General features: G+C 40.9%; 1 protein-coding gene across 1 annotated transcript in view; it reads left to right on the forward strand.

Annotated features, from left to right (window-relative positions):
• The window catches only part of LOC128653414 (membrane cofactor protein), a 433,404-nt gene that overhangs the window by 216,255 nt on the left and 200,182 nt on the right, over nt 1-16,967 (forward strand). The gene's annotated exons all lie outside the window — the stretch shown is intronic.

Below are 16,967 nucleotides of genomic sequence, written 5' to 3' on the forward strand. Positions count from 1 at the left end.
TGCTGATTGGCTGCTGTTCATTTCTTCATTTTTTTTTTTTTTTTTTACCTGCAGCTGGGAGCAGCTGAAGTATACCTTTTTACACAGAACTTACTCTGCTGAGCTGAGGAGATTGTGAGGTAAAATATCTTCCTTTTTTACATAGAGATGCTCAGGTGATATTTTCCTGTCAGCTTTTTACAGTTATACGGCATCAGTTTCAAGTGATTTAGCATATGAGTATTATGTCCCTTTAAGGTGCCAATGTAGTCAGAAAACAATGTACACTATTTGTAAATAGTATTTGTGCAATGTATATGTTTGAGAGTGAACTTGCTTGTGTTGTCATTTCCTGTTATGAGCTGTGCGATACTACTGTATTGTTCCCACTCACTATTTTACTACACTCCCTAGCCAGCTGTAGTACACATGAAGAGCCACCTCCTCAGCAGCCAGACATCACTAAGTGAATGAATCAATGAATTCTGACATTGTTAATTTTAGATTATGATCAATCACAAACAATTAAACATTACACTTGAAACTGCAGAAAATACTGGATCAAATGCAATATTAAACTGGAGCTTAGGCAGAATAATTTATATATTTAATATTTGTTTTACCCCTTAAGGACAAGGCCATTTTTCAATTTCCTTCCCTTAAGGACCAATGCTATTTCTCTTGTAAGGTGTATCCAGTCCACCGATTATCCATTACTTGTGGGATATTCTCCTTCCCAACAGGAAGTTGCAAGAGGATCACCCACAGCAGAGCTGCTATATAGCTCCTCCCCTAACTTCCATATCCAGTCATTCTCTTGCAACTCTCAACAAGCATGGAGGTAGTAAGAGAGAAGTGGTGAAACGTAGTTGTTTTTTTTCTTCAATCAAAAGTTTGTTGTTTTTAAATGGTACCGGAGTTGTACTATTTTGTCCCAAGCAGAAAATAGAAGAAGAATCTGCCTGTGATTTCTATGATCTTAGCAGGTTGTAACTAATATCCATTGCTGTTCTCACACATGACTGAAGAGAGAGGTAACTTCAGCGGGGGAATGGCGTGCAGGTTATCCTGCTATGAGGTATGTGCAGTTAAAAACATTTCTAGAAGATGTGAATGCTAGAAAATGCTGCTGATACCAGATTTAGGTAACGTAAGCCTGAATACAGTGATTTAATAGCGACTGGTATCATGCTTACTTTCTGAGGTAATACTCTTATAGATTTACAATATAAAACGTTTGCTGGCATGTTTAAACGTTTTTATATATACTTTGGTGATAAAACTTTATTGGGGCCTAGTTTTTTTCCACATGGCTGGCTTAAATTTACCTAGAAACAGTTTCCTGAGGCTTTCCACTGTTTTAATATGAGTGGGAGGGGCCTAATTTAGTGCTTTATTGTGCAGTAACTTTTACAGACTGAGACATCCAGCTTTCTCCAGGAGTCCCCTGAATGCTGTAGGACCTCTCTTAAGGGCTCTTAGGCTTTCCAAAATCGTTTGTTGGGGAAGGTAGGCCCACAGCAAGGCTGTGGCAGTTTGGTGTGACTGTTAAAAAACGTCTATATTGGGGTTTTTTTTTATCCGTTTTTTGAACTAAGGGGTTAATCATCCATTTGCAAGTGGGTGCAATGCTCTGTTAGCTTATTATACACACTGTAAAAATTTCGTTTGATTTACTGCTTTTTTTCACTGTTTTTCAAATTCTGACAAAAATTTGTTTCTCTTAAAGGCACAGTACCGTTTTTATTTTTTGCTTGTTAACTTGATTTAAAGTGTTTTCCAAGCTTGCTGGTCTCATTGCTAGTCTGTTTAAACATGTCTGACATAGAGGAAACTCCTTGTTCATTATGTTTAGAAGCCATGGTGGAACCCCCTCTTAGAATGTGTACCAAATGTACTGATTTCACTTTAAGTAATAAAGATCATATTCTGGATTTAAAAAATTTATCACCAGAGGAATCTGACGAGGGGGAAGTTAAGCCGACTAACTCGCCCCACGTGTCAGACCCTTTGACTCCCGCTCAAGGGACTCACGCTCTAATGGCGCCAAGTACATCTAGTGCGCCCATAGCGTTTACCTTACAAGACATGGCGGCGGTCATGGATAATACCCTGTCAGCGGTATTATCCAGACTACCTGGGTTTAGAGGAAAGCGAGACAGCTCTGGAGTTAGAAGAAATACAGAGCATACTGCCGCTTTAAGAGGTATGTCTGATACTCCCTCACAATATACAGAAGCTGAGGAAGGAGAGCTTCTTGCTGTGGGTGATGTTTCTGACTCAGGGAAAAAGATTCAACCTGATTCTGATATGTCTACATTTAAATTTAAGCTTGAACACCTCCGCATGTTGCTCAGGGAGGTTTTAGCTGCTCTGAATGACTGTGATACAATTGCAGTGCCAGAAAAATTGTGTAGATTAGACAAATACTATGCAGTGCCGGTGTGCACTGGTGCACTGATGTTTTTCCAATACCTAAAAGGTTTACAGAAATTATTACTAAGGAATGGGATAGACCAGGTGTGCCGTTCTCTCCCCCTCCTATTTTTAAGAAAATGTTTCCAATAGATGCCACCACATGGGACTTATGGAAGACAGTTTTTAAGGTGGAGGGAGCAGTTTCTACCCTAGCTAAGCGTACTACTATCCCTGTCGAGGACAGTTGTGCTTTCTCAGATCCAATGGATAAAAAGTTAGAGGGTTACCTTAAGAAAATGTTTATTCAACAAGGTTTTATTCTACAGCCCCTTGCATGCATTGCCCCAGTCACTGCTGCTGCGGCTTTCTGGTTTGAGTCTCTGGAAGAGGCTTTACAGGTAGAGACCCCATTGGATGACATACTTGACAAGCTTAGAGCACTTAAGCTAGCCAATTCTTTTGTTTCTGATGCCATTGTTCATTTGACTAAACTAACGGCTAAAAATTCTGGTTTTGCTATTCAAGCGCGCAGGGCACAATGGCTTAAATCATGGTCAGCTGACGTTACTTCAAAGTCTAAGCTGCTTAACATTCCCTTCAAGGGGCAAACCCTATTCGGGCCTGGTTTGAAGGAGATCATTTCTGATATCACTGGAGGAAAAGGTCATGCCCTTCCTCAGGATAGGTCCAAATCAAGGGCCAAACAGACGAATTTTCGTGCCTTTCGAAACTTCAAGGCGAGTACGGCATCAACTTCCTCTAATGCAAAACAAGAGGGAACTTTTGCCCAGTTCAAGTCGGTCTGGAGACCTAACCAGACCTGGAACAAAGGTAAGCAGGCCAAAGAGCCTGCTGCTGCCCCAAAGACAGCATGAAGTATCAGCCCCCTATCCGGTAACGGATCTAGTAGGGGGCAGACTTTCGCTTTTCGCCCAGGCTTGGGCAAGAGATGTCCAGGATCCCTGGGCTTTGGAAATTATATCCCAGGGATATCTTCTGGACTTCAAAGCTTCTCCTCCAAAAGGGAGATTTCAACTTTCACAATTATCTGCAAACCAGATAAAGAGAGAGGCATTCTTACACTGTGTTCAAGACCTCCTAGTTATGGGAGTGATCTATCCAGTTCCACAGGAGGAACAAGGACAGGGATTTTACTCAAATCTGTTTGTGGTTCCCAAAAAAGAGGGAACCTTCAGACCAATTTTAGATCTCAAGATTTTAAACAAATTCCTCAGAGTTCCATCATTCAAGATGGAGACTATTCGTAGCATCCTACCTATGATCCAGGAGGGTCAATACATGACTATAGTGGATTTAAAGGATGCTTATCTTCACATTCCGATACACAAAGATCATCATCGGTTTCTCAGGTTTGCCTTCCTGAACAGGCATTACCAGTTTGTAGCTCTTCCCTTTGGGTTAGCTACAGCCCCAAGAATCTTTACAAAGGTTCTGGGGTAACTTCTGGCGGTCCTAAGACCGCGGGGCATAGCAGTGGCTCCTTATTTAGACGACATTCTGATACAGGCGTCAAATTTCCAAATTGCCAAGTCTCATATGGACATAGTTCTGGCATTTTTGAGGTCGCATGGGTGGAAGGTGAACGAGGAAAAGAGTTCTCTATCCCCTCTCACAAGAATCTCCTTTCTGGGAACTCTAATAGATTCTGTAGAAATGAGGATTTACCTGACAGAGTCCAGGTAATCAAAACTTCTAAATTCCTGCCGTGTTCTTTATTCCACTTCTCGCCCTTCGGTGGCTCAGTGTATGGAAGTAATCGGCTTAATGGTAGCGGCAATGGACATAGTGCCGTTTGCACGTCTACATCTCAGACCGTTGCAACTATGCATGCTCAGTCAGTGGAATGGGGATTACACAGATTTGTCCCCTCTACTAAATCTGGATCAAGAGACCAGGGATTCTCTTCTCTGGTGGCTATCTCGGGTCCATCTGTCCAAGGGAATGACCTTTCGCAGGCCAGATTGGACAATTATAACGACAGATGCCAGCCTTCTAGGCTGGGGGGCAGTCTGGAACTCCCTGAAGGCTCAGGGATCGTGGACTCAGGAGGAGACGCTCCTTCCAATAAACATTCTGGAACTAAGAGCGATATTCAATGCTCTTCAGGCTTGGCCTCAGCTAGTGACAATGAGGTTCATCAGTTTTCAGTCGGACAACATCACGACTGTGGCTTACATCAACCATCAAGGGGAAACAAGGAGTTCCCTAGCGATGTTAGAAGTCTCAAAGATAATTCGCTGGGCAGAGATTCACTCTTGCCACCTATCAGCTATCCATATCCCAGGTGTAGAGAACTGGGAGGCGGATTTTCTAAGTCGTCAGACTTTTCATCCGGGGGAGTGGGAACTCCATCCGGAGGTGTTTGCACAATTGATTCATCGTTGGGGCAAACCAGAACTGGATCTCATGGCGTCTCGCCAGAACGCCAAGCTTCCTTGTTACGGATCCAGGTCCAGGGACCCCAAGGCAACGCTGATAGATGCTCTAGCAGCGCCTTGGTCCTTCAACCTGGCTTATGTGTTTCCACCGTTTCCTCTGCTCCCTCGTCTGATTGCCAAAATCAAACAGGAGAGAGCATCGGTGATATTGATAGTGCCTGCCTGGCCACGCAGGACTTGGTATGCAGATCTGGTGGACATGTCATCCTTTCCACCATGGACTCTGACGCTGAGACAGGACCTTCTACTTCAAGGTCCTTTCAACCATCCAAATCTAATTTCTCTGAGGCTGACTGCCTGGAGATTGAACGCTTGATTTTATCAAAGCGTGGTTTCTCCGAGTCAGTCATTGATACCTTAATTCAGGCACGAAAGCCTGTCACCAGGAAAATCTATCATAAGATATGGCGTAAATATCTTTATTGGTGTGAATCCAAGGGCTACTCATGGAGTAAGGTCAGGATTCCCAGGATATTATCTTTTCTCCAAGAAGGATTGGAGAAAGGATTGTCAGCTAGTTCCTTAAAGGGACAGATTTCTGCGCTGTCTATTCTTTTGCACAAGCGTCTGGCGGATGTTCCAGACGTTCAGGCATTTTGTCAGGCTTTAGTTAGAATCAAGCCTGTGTTTAAACCTGTTGCTCCACCTTGGAGCTTAAATTTGGTTCTTAAGGTTCTTCAGGGGGTTCCGTTTGAACCTCTTCATTCCATAGATATCAAACTTTTATCTTGGAAAGTTCTTTTTTTTGGTAGCTATTTCCTCGGCTTGTAGAGTTTCCGAGGTATCTGCCTTACAATGTGATTCTCCTTATCTGATCTTCCATGCAGATAAGGTAGTTCTGCGTACCAAAGCTGGGTTTTTACCTAAGGTGGTATCTAATAAGAATATCAATCAGGAGATTGTTGTTCCATCATTGTGACCTAATCCTTCTTCAAAGAAGGAACGTCTATTACACAATCTTGATGTGGTTTGTGCTTTAAAGTATTTTTTACAAGCTACTAAGGATTTTCGTCAAACATCTGCTTTGTTTGTTGTCTACTCTGGACTGAGGAGAGGCCAAAGGGCTTCGGCAACCTCTCTTTCGTTTTGGCTAAGAAGTATAATCCGCTTAGCTTATGAGACTGCTGGCCAGCAGTCTCCTGAAAGGATTACAGCTCATTCTACTAGAGCTGTGGCTTCCACATGGGCCTTTAAAAATGAGGCTTCTGTTGAACAGATTTGCAAGGCGGCGACTTGGTCTTCGCTTCATACTTTTTCAAAATTCTATAAATTTGATACTTTTGCTTCTTTGGAGGCTATTTTTGGGAGAAAGGTTTTACAGGCAGTGGTACCTTCCATTTAAGTACCTGCCTTGTCCCTCCCTTCATCCGTGTACTTTAGCTTTGGTATTGGTATCCCACAAGTAATGGATGATCCGTGGACTGGATACACCTTACAAGAGAAAACATAATTTATGCTTACCTGATAAATGTATTTCTCTTGTGGTGTATCCAGTCCACGGCCCGCCCTGTCATTTTAAGGCAGGTATTTTTTAACTGTAAACTACAGTCACCACTGCACCCTATGGTTTCTCCTTTCTCTTGCTTGTCTTCGGTCGAATGACTGGATATGGCAGTTAGGGGAGGAGCTATATAGCAGCTCTGCTGTGGGTGATCCTCTTGCAACTTCCTGTTGGGAAGGAGAATATCCCACAAGTAATGGATGATCCGTGGACTGGATACACCACAAGAGAAATAAATTTATCAGGTAAGCATAAATTATGTTTTTTACATTTCTGCAGTGTTTGTGTTTAGCTGTAATTTTCCTCTTACTCATTTACTGTACCCACACATATTATATACAGTTTTTCTCGCCATTAAATGGACTTTCTAAAGATACCATTATTTTCATCATATCTTATAACGTACTATATTTTTTTTTTATAAAATATGATGAAAAATGGAATAAAAACTACACTTTTTCTAACTTTGACCCCCAAAATCTGTTACACATCTACAACCACCAAAAAACACCCATGCTAAATAGTTTCTACATTTTGTCCTGAGTTTAGAAATACCCAATGTTTACATGTTCTTTGCTTTTTTTGCAAGTTATATGGCAATAAATACAAGTAGCACTTTGCTATTTCCAATCCACTTTTTTTTCTCAAAATTAGCGATGTAACACTTATATCTGTCAGGAATCCCTGAATATCCCTTGACATGTATATATTTTTTTTTAGTAGACAACCCAAAGTATTGATCTAGGCCCATTTGGTATATTTCATGCCACCATTTCACCGCCAAATGCAATCAAATAAAAAAAAATTGTTCACTTTTTCACAAATTTTTTCACAAACTTTAGGTTTCTCACTGAAATTATTTACAAACAGCTTGTGCAATTATGGCAAAAATGGTTGTAAATGCTTCTCTGAGATCCCCTTTGTTCAGAAATAGCAGACATATATGGCTTTGGCGTTGCTTTTTGGTAATTAGAAGGCCGCTAAATGCCGCTGCGCACCATACGTGTATTATGCCCAGCAGTGAAGGGGTTAATTAGGGAGCTTGTAGGCTTAATGTTAACTTTAGTGCAGTGTAGTAGACAACTCAAAGTATTGATCTAGGCCCATTTTGGTATATTTCATGCCACCATTTCACCGCCAAATGCGATCAAATAAAAAAAAAATTGTTCACTTTTTCACAAATTTTTTCACAAACTTTAGGTTTCTCACTGAAATTATTTACAAACAGCTTGTGCAATTATGGCACAAATAGTTGTAAATGCTTCTCTGGGATCCCTTTTGTTCAGAAATAGCAGACATATATGGCTTTGGTATTGCTTTTGAGTAATTAGAAGGCTGCTAAATGCCGCTGCGCATCATACGTGCATTATGCCCAGCAGTGAAGGGGTTAATTAGGTAGCTTGTAGGGTGCTTGTAGGGTTAATTTTAGCTTTAGAGTAGAGATCAGCCTCCCACTTGACACATCCCACCCCCTGATCCCTCCAAAACAGCTCTCTTCCCTCCCCCACCCCACAATTGACCCCGCCATCTTGAGTACTGGCAGAAAGTCTGCCAGTACTAAAATAAAAGGCTTTTTTATTATTATTTTTTTATATATATTCTGCCTTTTAGGATCTCCCCTTAGCCCCCAACCTCCCTGATCTCCCCCCCCCCCCCAAAACGGTTCTCTAACCCTCCCCCCTCTACCTTATTGTCCGCCATCTTGGGTACTGGCAACTGTCTGCCAGTACCCAGTTGTCCATATAATTAGTTTTTTACAAAAACAAAAAAAACAACCTATTTTTCTGTAGTGTAGCTTCCCCCCTCAATATCCTACCCCCCTCCCGGATCCCTTTCCAAACATTTTTTTCCCCTCTCCCTTTCCCCTCTCCCTCCTTTCCTTTAGTGCATGCGCGCTCCCGAGACCCGCCTCCTTGCGTGCTCACACTTTTTTCACAGGATCTGATCTGGAGCACGCACCGACGATGGGCCGCCCACCCGCCTCCCTGCATTGGCTCCCACCCACCAAGGATCGGCACAATCGCTTGCCTATGCAGGCAACTCTGCAATTCTATTTCTGCAGTGCCCCACTATTTTGAGTGCGATTGCGGCAGAGAGAAGTCCAGGACTGCAGCGACATAGTCGCTGGTCCTTAAGGGTTAAACAAAAAAAGGCATCTTTTAGAAAGCATTGCAGGTGATTTATCACTCTAGATAGTGGTTAAATCAGGGATGACCAACATTTTCAAATCACAAGCCACTCGTATAACTTACAAGACCAGTCTACAGATTTGTAAAGGGAAACAAAAATACATACTGTATTTCTTTAAAAAGATGGTGAGAGTCCACACACCATCACATACAAAACACGCAACATACCAGAGCTTTTAATTTTTTCCACTCCCCTGTATAACTGTGTTTTTTTTGTTTTGTTTTTGCCTTCAGCATGGAGTGAGGTGAATTCTAAAGTGCTGATCTACATGTCATTGATAGGGATTCTCTTACTAATCTAAGACCAATTTCCTCCTCAGAGTGCCTATGAAGGACAGAGGGGTAGATAGGAGTTTTCAGCCAGGAAGGGAAAAATCAAAGTGTGGAAATGTACCAAACCTCCCAGGTGAAATACAGATTTTATCTGCAGTCTCCTAGTCTCCAAATCTGGAGTTTTCTAGTTGAATATGGACGCATCTAAATTGCTTAAGGTGATCCTTTACAGATCATCAGGGACTCCCCTCAGGAGCAATCCCAAATATCCTACAGACAAGAGGACTACATTGGAATGTGAAATTTCCTCGGCTTAGATGCAATTGTTGCAACAGTAATGGGAGGTAAGGAAGCTTGTGTAAAGGACTTGGAAGCAATGGGAAGTGATCACTTCCATTCGGGCTGCAGAAATGAATCAAGGATTCTTCTCCACCCTGTTCATAGTATCAAAAAATGAACATATTCCCAGCCAATTTGGAATCTCATGACCCTAATCAATTCCCCGAAAGTGGCAACTTTTAAAATGACACAAATCTAACTATTACTACTTCCTTTTAGTGTAGTAGGGTCAATTTATGTCTACCATCGACTTAAAAGATGCCTTTTTACATTTCTCTATTTACAGGGATCATCTCAATTTCCTTACATTTTCTTTCCTAAACGGCATTTTCAGTTTGTGATACTGCCCTTTGTCTGGCAACCATTGCCAGAGTCTTTACGGAAGTTCTTAGAGCACTATTAAATGTGGTGTGTTTAAAGAATTGCTGTAATGCTGTGCCTAGATGATATTCTGTACACGCACCCTTCCTCCAGTTGGCGAGGCATCAAACACAAAAGGTTCTTCAGCTACTACACAATCACAGTTGAAAAATTACCTCATCAAAGACCTCTTTCACTCCTCAGACCAAGGTATACTTCATGGAACCCATAATAGATTGTGTCCATGAGACTGTGTTTGACAGCACAATGCAAACTTAAGATGCAAAAGGCAGGGGGGCGGAGCCTGAGGTCGAAGTGGTAGGACGTGTGCTTGTGGAGCTCCTGATTCTATGTCACATTATATGTGCTAATTTACCTATTTATTTGAAATTTATACCTGGCTATAGCACTAAATTAACACAGAAATATACTCTTCCAGCTTCCTCCTGATCTATGCTCTTCAACGAACTTAAATAGCTGATGTGAGAACTCGCTAATTCTGTGGCCTACACTACAAAACGGTACATCAGCAGGAGCATGGACACAATCACGCCAGCGCTACTCACTCTAGTGAAAGACTTCGAATAAGCAATGCTACAGACTTTGAGTACCTTAGGGCAGACGGAGAATTCTGAGATTCCACACCAATCTGGTTCTGAGAAGTTAGCCCCGGAGGGACCGGCACCTACGAAACGACCATGGCAGGCTCCTAGATGTGACCAGCTGCCATGGGTGGATGCGCTCATGTGGGATGCAGCAGACCTACCACTACAGACTGTTACATATTTGCCTCTACAGACAGGAGCCCTGGTGGACATACAAGGCGACTTTACCAACGAGCCGACATCCGTTTTGATAACCCTTGAAGAGGGGATCTCTGAAACGGCACTTCCGGTGCGATCTGCTTCACTGGCTCCACTACTAGAACTATCTCCTCGAGAGGGTAAGAGCTTTCACCTTCAAGATACAGACAGTAATAACTACCCGCGGGAGGTGGAGACGTCTACCGAAAGAACGTTATCATGGGCGGATGAGCCAATGTATAGGTGGACTTGAGCAATTTGGATACTTCTGTTGCCTACATTCAGTCTGCTTATATAAGTACTGTGGCCACATCAGAAAATACATCTACTTTCTTAGCCGATGCAGATTTTTATGTTTACGCAGAGCCCTTTGTGAAAAACGTTCAGGCATTGGATAGACTGAGGGAGTAGTTACGCACCAAAATAACTATCCTAGTTGGGACCTATATTACATAGTAACTACGAATGCAGGTTGTTATAACGTTGTCATTTTTGTTGTTTTTTGTATACTATACCGCAGAAACAAGACTCTATGATGGTGTCTGATATGATAATCTTTTCTGCAAGTGTGTGTGTTAGTTTTATGATATATGCAACACTATCTTTCATTCCGTTGTGAGGAGGTGCAAGTAGGTTTTTATATTGTTTTCTAGTCAAATTCTACCTTTTTACAAGTACTCTAAATGTGGTACACCAAAGTTGTTAACCCCTAGATAAGTGTAGGCACACATATGTAAATTTCCATGCTACAGATATTATGTACAGCGCTACTCCCCCGCAAGGTTAAATATGGAGGCACCATTCTTATTATTACACTATAGCCAACATACAATTGGTTGTAATATGTTATATTGTTGATATTCCTTTGAATGCTAGCGACTTTAACATGCTTTGCTCTCTTTTACATAAACACCTGACTCCGTATATCGAAGCAGAATTAACTTGACACGGAGAGTCGACTAGAAGTCCCTTGGATAATATATGTACTCATACATTGCATGTTACTTGTTTACACCATAATTGATAGAGTCCTTTTTAGTATCTCAACCAGAAGCCCAGCTGAGGTAGCTACTCTATAAGGAAACCCTCTTTGCTAGACTAAAATGTTTTGGTACAACGTGCTTAATTCATAATCCTTACTTGACTGATCGTACCATATACACCTACAATCCCTGATATATACAACTTAATCTTTCATTATAGCATGGGGAGGTAAAATTGGGACCCAGCTTATTTTATATTTTTCTTCCACCTGACCTCTAAACTTTGGTTTGCACTTCAGTGTCTTTATCATGTTTATGCCCATCTGAAGATAGCTGACCCTACCCTTTCACACAAAGTATAGCTTTAGATATACCTACTATGACTTTAAACTCCTGTTTGTGTTATGTGTATAGGAACAGTCCATCCTACTATAACTATTTTAGTTCTGGCTCATAAGACAGAGAGTGAATTATTCATCACTGACTACTATTTTACTGTGCTGTCTGCGGCAGAGGCAGCATAGCATGGTTTATATTATGTGAAATGTCAGTGATAGTTGGTCAGTCTTGAGAAACTGCAAGGAGTCTATGACCTAATATGTAACTTTTTTCCTATATATATATATTATAGCTAATCCCAGTGGTTTGAAGTTGATAGGCTAAGTGATAGGACATGACTGGGCTAAGTAATACCCAATAGTACTCCATGTACATAGTACCACATGATATTAGTATCCTCTCATTTGACCTAGTATATGTCATAAAGCTTTATATTGACCTCCTATAGTTAGATAATTGTAGTGATGCTTATGCAGCATACCCAACTTACAGAACATTGTTATTTTACATCAGACTATACATAAATTATTATTTGGTTCTGTTGGTTCACTATAGGGATGATCATTAGCTAATATGGTAACAGTAGGTGTGGTATTTTACTTTCTATATGTTGTCCCGAAGTGCTGTAAGGGTTGTCCGGGCAAATACAGTACTAGGAACATTCTGATTCATTGGCCCGTTTAAACAGTATAAATGGTCTAGGAACAGTTCATTCAATTCCTATTTTCAGGTTAAAAGTTTTATGTGATTGCAAAGTGGTATCATATACTTATTGGAATAATATGCCTCATTTATTGAAGTCTATATATCAGCAGTCTGCATATGTTGTGGATCTATACATAGTGAAACCTGCTTTCGCTGCCTACTAGGGAATATATAAACAAATTTGGTTACTGAGTTCACCCCATTCTGGAATATTTTGAGCATTATGACGACTATTAGCTGGATCTTACAGTCTCCCTAGGTCTTTATTACTTTACAGCCTCTAGATGAAAAGAATGTTTCGAAAATTATATGAAAAAAAAAATGGGAGAGGTATCTCCCCTCACCCTTTCCCACTCTGCTTGTCAGAGTGGGTCATATCCAACACCCCTTTTCCGTCCTGTCCAGTGGTGGCAACAATCCCAGAGGGGAGATACAATTTACATCCCTTCCCATATCAGTTTAGTGCCAATAATATCCTGGAGGGGTGGTATATCTGAGTATCTGATTTGGCTAAGACTTCATGCCTAGTCTCTATTTCTCCTGGCAATGTTATATATATTCTTTGCTAATCCAGCCTCAAAAGTTGATCTCTCGGCTCCGTTCCCCTCACTCCCTTTTCCCTTTCTCCCTTACACCTTTGAGCTTACTTCGTAAGCAAAGGAAAATACATCCTATAGAAATTTCTCCTCATATTATTATTAAATATACTGATACACATGTAATGATATCTATAATCGTAATTATATGTGGCATGCTGTTGTCTTGTTACCTTGCTGCCCCATATTTTAGTTATTGCATGATCGTGTATCATATTACTAAGGGTCCAAGAGCGACCCTATATGACCTTATTTGTTCCATAACCCGTATTATATCCTCGAACCTCTACATATTAACATTAAAGGTCCGAGAGGGACCGTCATCTGCTACAGGAGAGGTAAATTTATCTAGTTTATTTTCACGCATTGCATTAAGGGGAATTGATAAGTCTACATTGCCTCATAAATGGCGACCAAATAAATATAAAAAGAGGTTCGATGGAGTGTACATGGGTTTACTAACTTTCAACGATTGTTTACCTTTCATGTCATTGTGTTTTATTCAAAATGTATAAATTGTGCATCTGCAATATGCTATATCACCAAGATGCTACGGTTAAGATTTATACTTATGTCAATTAATGCATAGTAACCTCATTAATGTTTATAAACTATATGACCTCAATAAAAACTGTTTATAAAAAAAAAAAAAAAGATGCAAAAGGCATGTGCCCTTCTCCAAAGCAGTCAACTTCCTTCATTGGCTCAATACATGGAGATGGTGAAACTCATGGTAGTGGCTTCAGATCCAGTTCTATCTGCAACCTCTCCAATTGAGAATGTTGCAATCAGGGGAATGGAAATTACCAGGACTACTTATTGGACTACAAGACAAGGCAGTTCCTAACGTGGTTGCAGTCTCGGCATTCTCTTATTCAGGGGCCTCGTTACTTTACCCAAGATGCGTGGGGATCACCACAGACTACAGCCCGATAAGTTGGGGTTGCGGACTGAGATCCCAGAGGGTGCAAGGAGTTTGGTGTCCTTGGGAGGTGAGATTACCAATCAACATTCTGTATGTGTGTAATATTTAGGGCTGTTCAGAGTTGGCGCAGCCTAGGGAAGGAATGATTCTAATCGGGCAATGTCACAGAATTGGCTTATATCAATCACCAATGCCGAACTTGTAGATCCTTGGCGATGAAGGAAGTGGTGCACATTATCATTTGGGCAGGATGCAATCACTGCATGGTAAGGGCTATTCACATCCTAGAAGTCAACAAGCAGAGTTTTTCAGCTGCCAGTAACGTCTCCTCAGAAAATGGTTTCTTACCCAGAAGGTATTTGACCAGATAGTGAGATGTTGGGGCATGCCTCTTCCTTGAATTACAAGCTACCCTGGTATTGTGCCTGGTCTTGAGATCCTCAGACAGATCAAATACATGCCTTAGTGGTTCCCTGTTTGTGTCTGATTTACATCTTTCATCCATTTTTGTTGCTATCCAGAGTGATAGCCAGGATCAAATAGGAACAAGCCTCAGTGATTTTGATTCCTCCACTGTGGCCTTCCCGGATTTGGTATGCAGATCTTATACAAATGTCCTTCTGCTTGTCTTGACTCCTTCTTTCACCGGGTGTCAAGCACTGTGTTTGACGGCATGGTGATTGAACGCTTAGTTCTGGCCCAAAGAGGGTAATCTAATTAGGTTATTAATACTTTGATTTAGGCAAGACAGTCTGTTGCATGCTGTATATTTCACAAGGTCTGGAAAGTCTTTTTGTTCTGGTGTGCTGCTAAGCAATATCGCTGGAATTCTTTTTATATTTACTGAGTGCTACAGTCTTACAGGATGGTCTGGAGAGTCTTATCAGCCAGGTATTTTAACACACAGATGTTTATCTGTTTTGTTTCACAAAACAAATTGCAAAGCTTCATGCTACATTTAGCCACCAATAAGCAAGCATAACCCAGGTTCTGAACCAAAAATGGGCCGGCTCCTTAGCTTTACATTCCTGCTTTTTAAATAAAGATAGCAAGAGAATGAAGAAAAATTGATCATATGAGTTAAATAGAAAAAATTGCATGCTCTGTCTGAATCATGAAAGAAAAAATGTGGGTTTAGTATCCCTTTAAGAACATTGTGCTGATTTTCAAACTCTTAACCAAGCCCCACAGTGTCAGATGTATACACATGTTTACAGACTCCTGCAGTCTCCTGTTTATCTGTCTTTTCATATGCAGGAAGGTGGGGAGGGTCTGCACTTTTTGTTTACCCAGCCCCTTTCACTGTGTATTCCAGACTACTTCACCATAAATGCTAAACGGGGAGCTTCTAAGTAAGTTTTTAAAATTGTTTTATACTGGATTTTTATATAAATATGTGCTTATTCTTCTTTATAGTAGTGTATATTACATGCAGTTATATAAAATTGGTGTATACTGTCCCGTTAAGGAACATTGAGCCCAAACATTTTCTTTCATGATTTACAAAGAGCATGCAACAACTTTCCAATTTACTTCTATTATCTATTTTGATTCATTCTCTTGATATAATTTGCTGAAAAGCATATCTAAATAGACTTAGTAGCTGTTGATTGGTGGCTGTACATAGATGCCTTGTGTGATTGGCTCACCCATGTGCATTGCTTTTTCTTCGACAAAGGATATCTAAAGAATGAAGCAAATTAGCTAATAGAAGTAAATTATGGTTCTCGTGTCTAGCTCCCAAATATTCTGTAGCGCATCTTCTTCACAACCTGGATGCAGTGAGAGCATCTTGAAGCTTAATTGATAATTCATTTCTCTGGACCTCTAAAGGGTCCGAAAGCTATTACAGTTAGATTAGCCGATTGACTTAAGGCCTTGATTTGTAATGCGTACTTGGCTGCGGTGCAGACTCCCCCTGAACTCATTACTACTCTTTCCACTAGAGCAAGCAGTTGCTGCTACTCAATACTTCAGGAATGAGGCTTCAATTAAACCATTTTATAAAGTGACTACTTGATCTTCATTGCATAACATTTTCTACAACTTTGACTTGTGTTCCTCTTCAGGGGCTGCTTTTGGCAGGAGCAATCTGGGGACAACAGTAACATACCTGACTTAACTGTTATCCCACCATATTTCATGGTGGTAGGATTCCACATGTGAATCATATGACAATAGAACTGCAATGTCTGTTAGCAGTTGCTACACTGAGAATTTCAAAGTGCTCATTTAGCAAGAAAAAAATTATGTTGTTTGCTGTTTTTAACACACTCTCTGTTTCTTTATATGTTTACTTTGACTTAACATCCTTTTTAATTTCTTTCATGACGGTGAGAGTCACCCGCCCTTGTTTTTCTGTACAGTGTGCTGCAGTACCGGTTTGCACTTAATTTGTCTTGCTTTATCTTTCCTGCATCTTTTTTTAACTCTATTCTCTTGGCCAAATGTATGACTGAGTTATACAGGGGATTGGGAGGGATTAAAATATCTGGTATGTTGTGTGTTGTTTTTTGCCTCCTCCTAGTCGACTGGATTTTAATATCACGTGATGGCTTGCTGACTCTCACCATCATGGCAAAAATCAATTTCTCAAGTAAGCATAAATCTTGTTTCTTTCATGTAATTAGCAAGAGTCCATGAGCTAGTGACGTATGGGATATACATTCCTACCAGGAGGGGCAAAGTTTCCCAAACCTTAAAATGCCTATAAATACACCCCTCACCACACCCACAATTCAGTTTTACAAACTTTGCCTCCGATGGAGGTGGTGAAGTAAGTTTGTGCTAGATTCTACGTTGATATGCGCTCCGCAGCAAGTTGGAGCCCGGTTTTCCTCTCAGCGTGCAGTGAATGTCAGAGGGATGTGAGGAGAGTATTGCCTATTTGAATGCAGTGATCTCCTTCTACGGGGTCTATTTCATAGGTTCTCTGTTATCGGTCGTAGAGATTCATCTCTTACCTCCCTTTTCAGATCGACGATATACTCTTATATATACCATTACCTCTGCTGATTCTCGTTTCAGTACTGGTTTGGCTTTCTACAAACATGTAGATGAGTGTCCTGGGGTAAGTAAATCTTATTTTCTGTGACACT

The sequence above is a fragment of the Bombina bombina genome, chromosome 3, assembly GCF_027579735.1.
Source record: "Bombina bombina isolate aBomBom1 chromosome 3, aBomBom1.pri, whole genome shotgun sequence".
NCBI classification, from domain to species: domain Eukaryota; kingdom Metazoa; phylum Chordata; class Amphibia; order Anura; family Bombinatoridae; genus Bombina; species Bombina bombina.